At 37.2% G+C, this 16627-nt stretch overlaps 1 protein-coding gene across 7 annotated transcripts in view; it reads left to right on the forward strand.

Moving 5' to 3' along the window:
- The window catches only part of CDH11 (cadherin 11), an 80532-nt gene that overhangs the window by 26032 nt on the left and 37873 nt on the right, over nucleotides 1-16627 (forward strand). For 4 of the 7 annotated variants that reach the window (XM_072871756.1, XM_072871757.1, XM_072871758.1 and 1 more), the window contains exons 2-3: nucleotides 15284-15357; nucleotides 15541-15671. The exons of 1 other annotated variant lie outside the window; for it this stretch is intronic. The gene's annotated coding sequence lies outside the window, so the exon portion shown is untranslated. Of the gene's footprint in view, nucleotides 1-15283; nucleotides 15372-15540; nucleotides 15672-16627 lie in introns of all 7 variants that reach the window. 2 more of the 7 variants (XM_072871754.1, XM_072871755.1) reach the window with 2 other exon arrangements.

Genomic DNA, 16627 nt, shown 5'->3' on the forward strand with positions numbered 1-16627 from the left:
CTGCTTTCAGATAATTGGAATTAGGTTCTCCTCAATACAACTGATGGCTGAAGTTGTATCCAAGAGTCCAAAGCACAATTGCTCATCTTTGTAAGACAAAGACTTGTGATAGTGAAACCCGTGATAAATAGCACTGGTTCTGCAGAACAGCACGAGGCAGACTGTTGTGCCAGTGCAGAACAGTTTTCCTGGGTCCCTGCAGCAGCCGGCCCACCCGGGCATTGCACTGCATGCTGCTCTGAACCTAAACTTTTGAGAAAACCCTTAGCATACCACTGGCATCCGACAAGAAATTGTCGCTCCTGTAGGATCCCTCCACTCAATACAGCCTTGCTGTTCCATGCCGCATACTGTTATTTTTAGATTTTTTTATATTCTGTCCAGATCCAGAACTGAATCCATCTTTTTTTTTTCTTGAAAAATGTCGTTGATTTGTAGACTCAAGAATCTAACATGCCTTTTTTTCTCACACTGGGGTACTTAAAATATTTCCATTGTTTGCCTTACTCAAAGATAAAAATGGACTTGTGTGTTTTGCCTTCTATCATAATGTTGGCAAGAATGTGAATTTAATGCCAAGTGCTCATATAACAATTTCATTATAAAAATTTCTTTAAATTCCCAGCTTTAATTGAACAGCCTTGCCATTGAAGGCAACGCAAAGTTTGCAGTTAAGTCTTCCTCCCACTCTTTGAATACATAAAACTTATTTTTAACCTTTTAGTTATTGTTACAAGCTGATGGCTTCAGCTCTCTGATGCCATTTTCTTACTGACATTTGAGTGAGTCATACAGTCCCTTTTATTCATTATTTTGATATTTTTCCCATGCTGCTGATATATCTTTTGATCCGTCTGGCTCACATACTCTTTAAGTCTTGAATTCAGCTGCAAGGTTGGGCACTACTGTGTTACACTATTTGTTTCCAACTACTAATTTTTATTTACTGCATCAAACGTGCATTTGACTAAAATCTTTGCAGCTGATTTCCATTGAGGACACTAGTTTCTTCATACCATGCAACGTGTCTTCTGTACAGTCAGGACCTTCCATCGTGGCCAAATTCAGCTTTTGAGCACAAATCTTCCCATCCCTAAGTCATCAGGATTTGTTATGTGGTGACTAACAATCAGTTATTTTTTTGATTTACTGTTTCCTCTGAAGTTACTGGTTCTTACTCATAGTAATCTTTGTTTGCCTGTTTGTGATCCATGCTGATAACTGGATTCTGAAACTCAGTTTTTACCTTCCCTTAATATCAGAATGCCTCATGCAGTTTATTACTGAACAGTTTAGAATAAAAGGTAATTTTGGATAAAGGTTAAATGTAGGTGGGTAACTTTCAGGAAATGTCATAATCAATTTTAGAAAAATTATAAAAACTTTCTTCTGCAAAGCTTTGTGAGATGAAATGTGCTCTATTTCTTAAGGATGGTGAGGTCTGCAACATTTTGGACAGTTATATCTCCAACTAAATTTGCATGATAGTTTTGTTGAGAGTATGAAAGTTAGATAAAAGTAACTTGACCTTCCAATTTTATTCACTTCATGTATATATCCACACAATTTGTAATGACAACATTTTGTCCTCTGACTCATTTTAAATTTCAGAATGTTTGATGCTTTTCCAGTCTGTAATTGGGTTAAAATAACACATATAAGCAACTTTCATTCTTCTGGCTACCAACACAGATAATGCACCTAACCCTGCCTGCTGCCAGCTAATGAACAACAAAGGAAGCGTGTACAAAAAGCATGCTACCTATATCTTTTAAGCTTCTTCATCCAGATATTTTATTTATTTGTGCAATATACTTGTTAAAATTAGATAATCTTGCTTTTCCCTTATAATTTCTATAAAATGTCTTTATCCGTCTCAGTCATTCATAAATTAATTTCTTACAATTGCTTTCACCGAAATAATCTTGGCTTCCTTTTTAGGCTTCAAAATGTTGTTCAAAACCAGAGGGGTTTGTTAAACAGGATCATTGTTTCAAAATCCTGCAGCGTGCTTCCTTGCACAGAAATCCTACCCAAGTCCATGGTCTCCTCAATCTTTATGTTAGCTTTTAATGAGGTATCTGCTGGGGCAAACGCTTTGCCGCTGCAGAGGCAGGTGTAGTGCCCCCAGCCAGCCCTCCCCTGCTCTCCTGTCCCTGCCTGGTGCAGGGCATGGCTCTGCCTCGGCCAGGCAGGGAAGGACGGGTGCGAGGACACCCGCGAGTGCTCCTAACGCCTGTGGCTGCTTGCAAGAGCTAGTAGCTTGTTTGACAACTTCTGGCTCATATGAGTTAATGTGTTAGATTAGGTATTAGTTAACAGAACATTTTAGGAAAAGCATAATTTCTGGATTGGGTCTACCTTTTAAAAACCACGTCTGCTGTATAGCTTGGAAAAAATAAGAATATTTTTTAACAGAGAAGGGCTCTTGCATCCTTGTTTTCCGTGCAAGACCTTCTTAAATTACTAAATTACTAAAAAACTGCTTAAATTACTAATTTTAAATACTGTGTTATACAATTAATAGGCAAGATTGTAGTCTATTTAATATCATGCAAGTGAAAAGGGTGGCAGGAGCTCCTTTTTTAGTGTGCTGTAATATCGAAGGAAATAAACATTGAAGAAAAAACAGGCTGCACAGGGCTTTTACCTTTACTTGTGAGGTAGGTTGCTATGGTCCGCACCTAATGCTGCAGCTCGGTCAGTATAGCTATATCAGGTGTGTTCCCAATGCGTTTCTGAGTAAGTTTAACGTTGTGCTGCCCTTTATTCATGGCTTGAGACAAACCTCGGCTCAGACCTCTGTGTGCGATGTATTTCTTTTTTAACAGCAAGATATAAAGAACGCCAGCAAGTGAGCTATTGTGCATTTACTAGCAACTGACTTAGAACAATGTCATCTGAATAACAGGATAAAGCCTTGGAAATGCCATTTTTCTCCTTTGAAATGCATACGTACTGCTACTGAAACATACTGGGAACCCAATTCAGGTAATCTTGTGGCTCAAAATGGCAATGGTTCTGTGTCCTTTGACAAGTTGGGAAAGAACCTTCACTTTAGTAGGAAATCGGTCCCTTCTTTTTTTCCCCTTTTGAAATGTAAACACACATCAAATCTGTTTGATCTGGAACCCCAGATCAAGATATTATTTGTGTGGAGGACAGTAGAAAATATTGTGAAATATTTCATAATACCAGCTCAACTGATAAGCTGATGTTGCTTTAAAAATATAATGTGAAATGTTTGGATTTTGGCCCAAAAAATTAAATCCTTTATGGTGGATTAAACTGTTTTGCAACTAAATGCTGCTTTTCTCTGAAACAACCCATTCCCTCATGAAACTAAATACTGCCATATGTTTAAATTCTTGCAGGCCTCCTAAGGCTGACCCAGAAGAAATGTCAACAAATGTTTGTGAGTCCTTGTGGCCTTGTAACATTTTCTTTAAAAAGTGAAGAATGGAACAGCAGGAGCTGTAACACTCCCACAGAACAGACATATGAAGGCATATGGCTAACATGGGAGCCTGCTGGCTCTTCAAAGCTTGCTGGCTTCATTCTTAAGGCTCCCTCTTCCCCCCCCCCCCCCAAGACAGCTAATCTTGTCTTTCTATTTCACAAGTTGCTCTATTCTACTCAGAGCTGAGTTTAGCAAGCCTGGGGTCTTGTACGGCCCCTGACCTGCCATGGGAGAGTAGGTACGTCTGTTCCTAAAGGTGGCAGATTCATAAATGCAGGTACAGTGCAATGTGGTGTCCCTTGAGATGCTCCTGATTTTGTCATATCCCTGAAGTATCTTTAATCAGTCATTTGCCCTGTACATACAAGAGCTCAGATTGCAATCTCCTCCCTACCTGCATAGTTTCTGGGAAAGTATACTCTTTAGACCATAAACCTAATGCTGGCTCTGATTTTGGAAATTAAAATAAGTGACATTTGCAGAAGGGTACCAAACAGTTGCACTTAAGTTTCATTGCACACGTAGGTTTATTACGTTTAACTATGAGGTTTGAGTTTGCTCTTATGGGGGAAGATCTTCAAATGCACAGGATCACAAGTTTTTTCAAAGTCAATGTGATTTAATCATAGAAGAACTTAAGACTTTCAATAGAATTTATGCTCCTAAATCTCTTTGATGCTTTGGATTATTTTTTTCTTCCCTGTAAGTATCTTTTCCTGCAATTATTATTTTTAATTAATTGAAATATTTCTGTGCTGGAATGAGGTATCTTTAGTACTGGAAACTCAAGGCACAAAGAAATCTATAGGGAAAATGTACAGCTCAACAACTCCACTTCCAACAGTCTGTGTTTCATATTTCTGATAATATACAATTCTACTTCCTGTTCCTAAGGCACTTATTAAAATCTGTGTAGCATAAAGTACAGCTTTGCAGGTTTATGTGTTTCCAGAGGCTGTAAAGGCCATGCCTGCACCATGCAAGCTTGGGTAAACGCGTAGATTATCGTATACCAAGAGAAGGGAAGAGCAGCGTGTGACTGTGCCTTGACTCAGTTACACAATGCTCCAGTATGAGCCTGCGTGGGGGACCTTTACAGTGCATTTTGAAAGGGTGTTTTGCCCTGATGCTGTGCAGATGTGTGGGCTTCCCTGCTGTCATCTAAATTTATCTGTTTGATGCAGCACAGGATTCTGCTCTGAAACTTGCAACTTGTGGTCATTTTTGTTTAAGCCTATTGTACCATGTTTGTGGATGTGCAGTGTTTTAAACCATGAAATCTTGACCTTTTGAGTTACAGCATTGTGTATTTCTCAATACCACAAGATATTTCTTCATAAAGTATTTTGGAAGATAATTTATGTAACCACTCACAAAAATTATACTGTCTTGATGTGGGGGATTGTGAGGTTTATTTTCTCAAATGTGGTTGGGGAAGTTCCTGTGCCCTGAAAAATAAAAGCATAAAACCAGCACATGAATAAAATACAATATATAAAAGGAAAAAAGCCCAACATTTAGTGGAGTTTCTGTGGTTTATTACTCATCCTCTCTCTTTCTCTGTGCACTACAGTTACAGTAATAAGTAAACAATAATGTAAAAACGATGAACATTTTGCATGAGATTGACAGAATGAATAATTAGATTTCTTTTTAAAAAGGGAGTGGGGAAGCTTATTATTGTCATTTGAAACTCCTCAAATGAATTTTCTGAAGTGTTAAGCCATAATTTAGCATGCAGAATGCTGTCTGTTAAAGAGAACTACATTATAATTACAATTGCTGTGAATACTGACTGGAGCAAGGTGTTGAAGCGAAGTTGTCCACACTCTTAGGTAAACTTATTAGGTGACTTCTTTCCATATAACTCACTTAGGTTGACACTTTCTGAAAACAAAATAACAGGTTTGTTTAGATATGTTGAGTTGTCAAATACTCATAAGTCTCATGAACCTGAAGATAATACCAAAGACATGACTATCTATTTATATTATCCAAACAGAGAGCTCACCAAATTGAACATTAAGTATGTGTATAGCCTTATTTTGGCTCAGTTCCATAGCATACATATGGAAAAAGGTTTACTCCCTTAAGTGATAACTACGCGGCTATATGGTTCTAGATTTAGAGTGTCTTAGCATTCATTGTGAGAGTAAATTAACTTATCTTCACAATATCATTTTCAGATACAGGCGTTAATTATTATCTCCAGTTTAGTGATGGAGCTGAGGAGCAGAGGGCATGTTGACACAGTCTATTGTTGGCAGATGGAATCTCAGCCCACCGGAGCTACACAAACATGTTTATCGCGGTGCCAAATGTGAATTAGCAGGTCTGATCACAAGCTCGTATGCCTCGGCTCACAGTAGGACTTGGTGGGTTGGGCAAAGTGTGCTGTGCTAACCACATTTATTCAGCTTCAACTCAGCTTGGAACTTGGGCAGAAAAAGCTCACATCTGCCAGCAATATACTGTGTAGATACTCCCAGCAAATCTGCCCAAGGCCACCCAGGAGACTTAAAGTTATGGCCTGGAATATTCTTCCATCCCCGTCCAATTCAGTTGAAAAGGAAAAAAGTTACTGCTGTATAAAATTGTTCCACTTATATGTTTTTAGATAAGCTTTTGGCAAATAGACCTTTCCATGCTTTTGCTGGGGAGTCACATTTCTGCACAGTTGGCAAAGTGGTCTTTTTCATTATTATAAAGTTTTCTTTGGTTTTTATTAGGCATTAGGTTATTTCCATGTGCAGTCTTCCTTTTTGTCTAGATACATTAACATTGGGCACTCCTGGCTGAGTCCCAAAAGAAAGCAGCTGAAACTTAGAGAGTAGCTGCACTTCTGACATCATTTAAAATAGTGGAGATACGTTCTCAGCTTTCAACCAGCTAGGGGTTTTTGTTTGTTTGGACTTTTTTTACTTTTTGATTGTCCTTATTATATCATAAATATATCTTCTTGGTTGGCTGAATGTGAGTTTACTAGCTGATTACTACTGGTATAGTACTCTGGAGCTCATTTATTTTTATTTAAAGCAAATGCCTTTATAGCACCTAGGACTGTCTCCATCAGGCAAAACTCCCATTGATATCAGTAGGAATTCTTTCCTAATTATGCAGTTTCTCCTGAATATGCAGAGCACTTGCTCTGTTATTATTTGGTTATGCATATTTCTATTTCACAATCATTGTTTTGAAGAAACCTTATAATGCACTTGTTCATAGCTTATAATAATTACACTACAGAAAATTAAAGTCTCGGTGGTATTTGGGAGGCATAATGAATAGCAGACAAATGTTAAATATTAATATTGTTGAATATTCTGGTTAATTTTGGCTGTGAACTTCAGTGTTAGGAGCACTTCATTATATGATGCAGCTGAAATACAGATCTGTGTTTATGTTTCAACTCTCAAGAACAGATAGGTAGGCATGTTACCAAATGACAAAATAAATCCATAAAAAATAGAAGTATATTGTAATTTCTAGAGTGGAATATCCTGAAATGATAGGTGGTAGAAAATTATATCATCCTTACTATGAACATTGCTGAAATTCTGGAAAGCTGCATTAGTTGTGAGTAGAAACTGCACACCAGGCATCATGAAATGCTCTTAGTGCTTGCACATCTTCTAAGTTCTATACTTACCCATTGATATTTTGCTGTATCTTTAATTACTATTTCTTAAAAATTATATACTGTTGGGGATAGTATCAAAACATCAGTTAGTCAGTATTGCTCAGTCCTGAAAACTGAAATGTAGCATTTAAAGAGGCTTATTTTTGGAATCAGTAATGTTTAGCTTGTCTGTCTTCATTTTTTAAGCTTTCTTTTGTCAACACTTAAAGACTGTTTCATGGACAAATTAACGTGTTTGACATTGCCTTGTCTTCTTGATTGAGAAGCCGACTTGTAATATCCTTTGAGAAAACACAAAAGGAAATGAGGAAAAGATGACTAGGAAAGACAGAGACTGAATGCCTTTTGGTTGACCTAAAATGAGTTTACTATCCATTTTCCCTTCCTTCCACCCTCCCTAGATCTAGACAAGCTATGACCTGTGGGAGTTAGGGAGGAGGATGGGGAGGAATAGGAAAAGAGGTATATTCAGTCCAGAAATAAGACTGAATTAAACTTTTTTAAAAAGCTGTACAAATGTTTGAAGAGTCATTGCTGGGTTTGCAATAGGCTTCCCAGAATGAATCATGTATCTTTCTGGGATGACAGAGATATTCAGTGAGTTGAATGAGGCACACAGAAATTCAGAAACGTCAGATCTCTGTGGTGACTTTGAACAACTCCTCTTTTCTTTATTTATTAATAAAAGGGAGAAGGTAGGAAAAAATGTCTCTAAGACCAAAGAACTCCGTCTCTCTTGAGTCTCTTGGACGAATTCTGAGCTATTCTCCTTTATGGTATCTCTGATGTCCCAGAATTATTCTTTCTTGGGTGTCTCCAGTGGACCTGGAACCAGCAGGATGATTTTGTAGAACATTTATATAAAGATTTTTTGAAAGGTTAGTTGAATTTTTTTTCTGTGCTGAGTGTCCCCTACAGCTTGACTAATGGGGGCATTCAGCATATACTTCAGTGGCTCTCAATTTTTAGGTTTTCTTTTCAGGTCACTAGAAAAGATTGATAAAAGAGAGCAGAAGAAAGCCAGAGGAAAGAAATAGAGAACAGCCTACTGAAATTGGCAGCAGAGAAAGATAAGATAAATAGAGCACCAAATGCTAGTGAAGACAGTCTTTGCTGTAGCTTTGCTCTAGAGAAAGGATCTGGCCATTTGTGTTTACTGGAAGAAATGCACCAAAGAATATGAATATGAAAATGGCAAAGGGAGGAAACAAACAAGAAAAAAAAATCTGCAGGGAAAATTTGCCATAACATGATTTCAGTGATGACAAGATCCCACTCTAGTAGTCTGACATCTGCTGCTGGCGGAAGTTGAGTTCCAGCACGACTTACAAAGCTTTAGAGCAATTCTGTATGCCTCTTGCAATGGTAGTAACTGATTTGGTATGCTTTGTACATATGATATGTTTATCCAAGAGAGAATATGTATGAGCATTTTACTGGTAGAGGTTCAAGAACATACGTTTAAGTTAATCTATTAGACAGCAAATATTAAAAGTCAAGCTTTTAGAGGACAAACGAAGACTTATTCCAAATGCAGGGAATTCAAATTATATACAGTGCAGCACACAGAAATATTTGTTTATGCATGAAAAAGTTGTATAAAAATTTTTATTAAGATTTATTTGCATGCATATATCTATTTAGGCAAGTATGTATAAAAAGTATATATCTACTTGCTGTGGATCCTCTTCTTCCAAATTTAGTTTTTAGAAGAAACTCAGAGAAGTTGGAAACATAAAAATGGAGGGCTTGATTTATGATATTTAAAATGACAGAACATACCTGCCTTCAGGCCTCTCAATCCACTTGTATTCTTAGTACCTGGATAAGATGGGACTGGAGCAGCATGAAGCTAATTAATACAGACTTTATCCTCAAGGGTCTATCGTATACCTTCAGGCATTTGTGACCCAAAAGCAAGAAAAAACTGAGAAAGTCATATTGTATTGGGTGAGCACAGGGCCTGGGCGCTCATGTGATCTGTAAAGAGCTTTTTTGAGAGGGGCTAATTTGTTCTTTGTGAGCCCACGTGAACCTTTTCTCTTACTGCTCTTAAATTTGGCCTTGGACAGACGAGATTTGGGCTTTAGTCTGCAGTCTTAATATTCTGAAAAATGTTAATATGTATTTTTGTCTCTTGTGAGAGCATACAGCTATTGTGCGTTTTAGTTTGTTAATTTCTGCTATCATCTGTGGTCTTCGCGTCTAACAGCTTAGTATTCAGGACAGTCGACTACTTTTCAATGCACAGTGTTTGGAAGCAGTCAGGCTCACCGATTCCCTGCTTGTGGCGTTGCAACCTGCTGAAAGTTAGTCAGCACTCAGCAGCATGGTGAAGGGATGGGAGCACTGAGGGAAAATATTTTGGTAGAGAGTATAATATAAGATCAGAATAGTTCATAAGAAAGAGAAACAGGCTGTTTACCTGCTTTGAACAGAACCTTGTTTGTATGAAACTTTCTCTGCAGCCCTTGGGTTTTGTCCTTTTCTTGTGTCCTGCCTTTCTCGCATGCCCTGCCTTCCACAAGGCATCCCCCTGGGTGGCAAGGTCCTTCTTTCGTTCTGGAGGAAGGTACAGGATGGTACAATGTTTGGTTCAAAATCTGTTTTTAAGCCTCATTTTATGACAGGCTTCTTATGCGAATCATGGGTTGAAAACTTAGCTTCTCCAGGACTGAAGTCTGTGCTGTAGAATACAGATACTAACACTTTCCTACCTCAGAATTAGGAGGTAATAAAAACAATCTAAAGTGTTCAAGTATTGTGGTGGTGAAAGCCAATGGCAAAGGAAATGTGTGCTCCTCCATCGCTGCTGCTCAACACAGGGTACACCTTAGGTCTGCTGCAGGTGCTCTGGGTGCTCAGGAGCACAGACAGAGAGGTGCAAACGTCCTCCAGACCGTGAAATGTGGTCAGTCGTCAAAGTCATTGGCCCCGATCTGCCAATTGACCCTGTAAGTGCATACATATGTATTTATAAGGTGGATTATACAAGATTGTCTTTTTATTCTTTCCAATGCAATTCTTGCCCTTTGTTTTGTTCTATTACTTTTCATGTGACTGTTTTTCAGCATAAGATGGTAAGCTCTTAAAGGGTTCATGTCTACACAGAGAGCCCTTGGTCATGCTGCTAATTTCAGCTATTAACATTGATGAAGTGACAGCCTTAATAACCTAAAGTAACTTTGAAATTGGTGCTGCTTTCAGTGGTGAAGTTGGACCAGATGACCTCCAGAGGTCCCTTCCCACCTAAATTATTCTAGGATGCTATATCGGTTGCTGCATGCGGGGATTCACATTACTTGACTTAGCTGCCTGTAGTAAGTGGAAAAAGATAGATTCTCCTGGAAGGTGATTCTGAGCATAAGCTTATTTAGATGCTAAGATAATGGCTTGCAGGAGCAACTTATATATAGCCAAGGACACTACCCTCCTAGTCAAGGCACCCAGATATATATTCTCTAGCAGGGTTAAATGCCACTTTTGCACTAAGAGACTTAAACTTCAGTACAGATCCATTTTTTATACCTAAACAGAGACTGCTGACTATATAAAAATATGGTGTGGTTTTGTCTCATGCAGTAGGAACTAGACGAAAACTATGAGAGCTGGCAGGAAACAGGTATCGCTGAAGACATATTCCTGACTTGCGAATTGCCTAAATGATCAGAATAACTTTATGCAAATTATATTTATACAGATGATACAGCTTCAATAGGGAGGGGAGCTTTGGCGATGCATAGCATAGAATAGCAAACATCAAAAAATGGCGTACGAGAAGTCAAGTTTAAACTTTATGTTAAATCAGAACTTATACCTATATCTTTAGAACAGTTAATTATTCACTGAGGAGAGAAGGTGAGAGAAAAAATGGTGAAGCTCTGCACCCAAACAGTAGAGACACTCAGCTGGCATGTGGGAGGACTGAATTCAGACCTCTTTCCTCTGATTTTTATACTGATTAGTACATTTTTCATAAGTGAAATGGTTTATAGTGTGCCTTTGTTCACTTTTAGAAATGGCTCCAAGGTTAAGTAGTGTGTGGCAGGGTCAGACTGCAAATTCATGGTAGAACCATGGAAAGCTCACATATTCCTAAGTCTTGGATTCTGTCTTGTGATTGTGAGTTTAAACCTGTGTTATTTTTATTTTAAATGTTGTTAGAGTCTTTTTTGCATTTTTAACAGTATTGTTGTTGTTTATTGTGTACATTCTGAATATTTAATTTTCCCACTTGAATATCTGTTTAATATGCAGATTAGAAATACCTGTATGTTTTGTAGGCTTGTAATAATTAGACATGGGAAAAAAAGCTATTCAGCCACTCAGCCAATTTGCCTTGGCTGTGTAAAAACATTGTTTCCATATTGGATTTGAATAATTAGTTTATGATCAATAATTCAGTCAGGAGGTTTCAACTTCTTGAGGTTTTAATTCAGCCATGCAGATTACTCTGGCACTTGGAATATGGTCAGTACTGTTTGCTTGAGCAATACTTTAGATTGGGAGGGTTTTTCCTTAATAATTGTGTATGGTATAAGTTGTCTTTCCATAAGAACTTTTGTAGTAAATTGGAATCAGATAACTGTTTATGTGGAAACCTGATACAATGGAATTCTGACTATGTTAGAAATGCTTTTTGAAGTTGCATATATATATATATATTTGGAATATTTTAGTCTCACTCATTTCTGTGATAGCTGCCAGAAGTTTCACTGGGCTTGAAAAAAGTTGCAATAATCTGGCACCATTTCATTTCAGAAACTGATCCCTAATGCCTTTGTATCTCTCAGTAACAAGGACCTAAACATATGTAGTTATAAATCCACAGTTTAAATCCTTTTGTGATTGTAAGTATTTTGTCTCTATTTCACTAAGTTCTCAGATGTGTTCTCATGTTTATTTCTGTAATTGCTTTTCTGGAAATATTTAACTTTAAAATCACGTTGGGTACAATCTTGCTCCAATCTGAGATATTTTCAAATTTCTAATATTTGTCCTCTCTTTTAGTGAGTGTAATGTACCTAGGTCTTTTTTATAGAGACAAATGTGTATTGACTGTAATTCCCTGCAATCAGGAAAAGGGAAAATGAAGAGAGGAAAATAAATAGAGGTTTGGGGTTGTTTTGGGTTTCCTTGATTCAAATCTCATATTTTGCATGCTCCTTGATTGTATTAGTTTATTCATTTTGCCAAACAGACTACAAAGCTGTGAATATTTATTTAGTTCTGTTCCTAATAGTTTTTCTAATAGGGAATTATTTTGGTACAATGAAAGACATTTGTAAATGAAGCAGATAAGCCCTTTGGCAGACAAGGAGTGTTTTGTTCAACACAAGAATTCTATTGTCCACTGCTTTAGTTGTCAAGTGCCTGGGGAGCCCAGGATTTATGATGATGTTACAATGGCCCTTTCAGAGGGAAGTCTAAGAAGCTGTGAGATTCCGTTCCTCTGCTTTTCAGACTTTCAAACCTTTTTATCATGCAAGGACAATGCAGGATTCAGCTGCTTCTTAGGCCATAGGACTGCCCATTTGACATCAGGCATTGTGAAATAATTACCATAGAGACAATGGGTTTGGGTATTTTTTTCCCCCTCTAACTAGCAACATTTCAAAATTGTTCGAGTTGTCACTTTGTATAAACGGACTCTGAAGCCACGGCTTATTTTACAAAAAAAAAAAAAAAAAAAATCTTCTTAGGAGATTTGATTTAAAGTGCCACTGTGTCAAATCTATTTGGAGCATTGGAACTGTTTAATGGCTGTTTTTTGGAGTTTTCTTGTAATTATAATTGGACTTTGAAATAGCAGTTTTAAATACAGCAGTTATTTTTCTTTTGACTTTTCTCCCTTTTGTAAAGGTTATAGAGTTAGTAGAACCTTACTATTGAAGCCATATTCAACTGCAGCAGAAAATAAGAAAATAAAAATATAATATGCAGTAAAAGTAATATCTGTTACCTATGTATCGATTAATCAGCTAAACTATTTCTTATGCTATAGTAATGATGGAAATCATTTAGCAGTCTTAAATCATGTTTTTAATGGAAATTGATATCTGGAGGAGTTTCCTTGCTTGATGTTAATATGAAGATTTATTCGCTTCAAATAATGATCAGTGCTACAAAAAATATTGATTTGTAACCTCTGATGTCTGTTTAAATGCAGTGTAACTGGAAAATGGAGCCTCTACTTGTCAGTTAAATTATTATGTACATGGGCACTTCACGTCTGGTGGTCGGGTGTACGTACAGAAAAAAGCTTAATAGTGTAGCAGGTCAGGTTGAGGACAGGTTGTATCTATTATCAACTATTTGCTGCTTTTAAAAGCAAAAGCAAATCTTGAAAAAATTAGACCATAGGGATACGTAAGGGGATATTTTGAGAAATACTTATCTAAGCAACTTCAAATGTCTTGGGCAAAAAGGAATCTTGAGCTGCAAAGTCATCTGTAAAGATGTCGTCAACTGTAAAGATATTGAACAAATTATCAAAATGAGAAATTTTATTCATTTTTAGTCTTTCTTATCATTCATTCATATGAATTGTGAATTAGTTCAAAAGGGTCCTCTATGGAAAAAACTTCATTTGCTTGCAAAATGAGCATATTTTAAAATGCCATATGTACTTCATAGCAAATTGCATAAATATGCTGCATGTGCAGAGTATTTGTATAAACCAAGTGCTTTTATATTAGTGACTCGGTCATCACACAAAAGGTACCTTAACTCATAGAGCTTACCTTAACAAAATTCACTTTATAGGAATGTGTTTTTTATTGAACGTGTATCACAAATATTTAAAACAGCGAGTCACAATATCTGCAGTCACAACTGGCAATAGAAGCCACATGATTTTCTTTCTTCCTTTGATGGAGTAAGTGTGAAATATGTTCATGTAATATTGCAATGTTGAATATGTAATAGTCAGTCAATGCCTATTCATTTCTCCTTAACACTTTTGCTAGCAACTTTGAAATTTGTCCTGTGCTGCTGAACTATGCCTACAAGAAAGCTGGAGAGGGACTTTTTACAAGGGCATGTAGTGATAGGACAAGGGTAATGGCTTTAAACTGAAAGAGGGTAGATTTAGATCAGATGTGAGGAAGAAATTCATCACTATGAGGGTGGTGAGGCACTGGAACAGGTTGCCCAGAGAAGCTGTGGATGCCCCATCCCTAAAAGTGTGCAAGACCAGGTTGGATGGGGCTTTGAGCAACCTGGTCTAGTGGAAGGTGTCCCGTCCCATGGTGGAGGGGTTGGAGCTAGATGATCTTTAAGGTCCGTTCCAACCCAAACCATTCTATGATTTTTGCAAGGAAAACTTGATTGCTTTAACAGGGCTGAAAAGTGCATCTAAAATGGAGGATTGATACAGATGAGACACCTTTAACAGTTAAATACTGCAGAAAATTACTGATTTGGAGGTATCAACCCAAATTGCAGAGGCTATTTTGCAATAATTCCTACCAGAAATTCTCAATTTATAAATCTGAAAGTACTGGGTAATCTAGCCTGATTTCCTTGGCTAGAATGAATCCTAGTCCTAGGATTCATTTAGTACCCACTTAAGAGTCTATCAAGGTATCTAATGAGCACGAGAAATACAGTGTCTACATCAGTACATAACAATAGATCACACTGAGTATTTCTTTTGCATTTAGTCACATGAACTATATTTTTTACTTGTGTGGGAACATGTCAGAAACACACAGGATGATGAGGGACTGCTCTGTGAAACTGTGAGCATTCTTAACTTACTAATTTAAATTCAGGAAAAGACTTACCTCATAAGAAATGATTCAGATGGTTTCTTTTTGTTTCTGCATCCTTTATACAGACTGTCTCAACTCACTGTCCCATTTATGAAAGAATTTTAACCATCAAAACAACTTCTTACAGGCAGAGGCACCTCTTGCTCATTTTCTCCCTTCAAATGTCTTATCCTAGATATCTTTTCCCTACTGTAGTGGTAGTTCTACTTACTAAAATAATCTACTCCCTTCTCCATCATAATGGTAAAAATACTAATTTTCTAATATGCCTTTAGAGCACTTAGAAATGTTCAAAGCACATCCTGTTGGCTAATGGTATCTGCAGCTGTTACTTTTTTTCCCTACAGTGTGTCTTGTATTGGATAATGTTCCCAGAACAGATTTTTCCATAGAACTCTGTTTTTTCAGGAGATAACGAAAAAGATGTGAAGGAATTTTGATATGGCCTCCAGCATTTTAGTTATGGGAACATTCTTGCCATAGTAAGTCTGTTAAGGTAAAAAGCTATTTATTAATTTTCTCCTTGGAATTATAAGTATTATTTAATTGCCAGTCTTTAAACTCTCTTTAGGCTACTGTGATAGTTTATAGGCTAGACTTTAGTTTTCTTTTATTATGGTACCAGCATTGCATTGGATTTCAAATGAACTTTTCATTCTTTGCAGCCAGAGCTGAAGTGCTGGATAAGAGGCAGCAGAAAATTTATACCTGCATTGTCATCGTAGTCTCATTAAGTGGCATTTCAAATGTCTGGAATATGCTACATAAATTGGCAACAAGTTTCCAGTGGGTGAAGGTAAGTAGTACGTTCAAATGTATGATCTTCTGAGTGATGTTAGATATGCATAGCTAGTCTCTTGTTTCTATAGTGTCTACAATATTTGTACAATATAGGGAACATTTCTGCAGTGACTAATCCCTCACTTGATGTGTGCTGTCAACCAGTCTTTCTCATGCATCATAGAGTTTATCCATTGGTCTTGATTGTCCATCAGGAGAGCTGATGCTGTAGGACACTGACCATCCTCCTATGTCTGTAAAGCATGGTTTGATAAGGTGCATTTTTTGGAACACAGTTGTTTAATTTCTTGTTTAAAACATCACAGAACCTCTTGAAAACTCACAGCAATGTAGCACTGAAGAACAGAAATATAAGAAATTTTCTAATATTTAGGCTTGCAACTTGATTGTATCAGTCAAAAAGATTCATACTTTTCTTATTCTAGGCCTACATGAGTGAGTGATCAATTCCATATTTGATTTATTTCTCTGATATTTTGTGCAATACCACTGAGCTTAATATAACTGCTCAGACCTGGTTTAGAAAAAGAATTTAGTGGAGACTCTTGGGCTTCAGGGAAGGCGACTGTGGAAAGCGTGGAAATAGAGCAGTATGGAAAACCCTAGACCTAAAGATAGTATATCTGGTGCTCTGATGCCTTTAATTTTTCATATCCTCTGTGACTTTCAGTTGTGCTATTACTGAAACCAGTGATTCCGCAGAGGTGAGAATTGTCCACTTACAGGAGTATCCATGCTTTTTAAAAATTAACACAGTAACAGATTAAATGTAATAGAAAATTGATATGTAAATACTATCATTTTTACAGAATCAAAGGCATGATCCCATCTGAATTGTCTAGGATAAAGAGTACAAAGCCAGGATATTAAAGCTCTTTGTCTAGCTGACTCATTCACAGTTTTTACATTCAATGCACTCAAGTCCTGCTTGACGGATGCTTCATTTCTGTG

Source organism: Ciconia boyciana, chromosome 9, assembly GCF_034638445.1.
Source record: "Ciconia boyciana chromosome 9, ASM3463844v1, whole genome shotgun sequence".
Lineage (NCBI taxonomy): Eukaryota > Metazoa > Chordata > Aves > Ciconiiformes > Ciconiidae > Ciconia > Ciconia boyciana.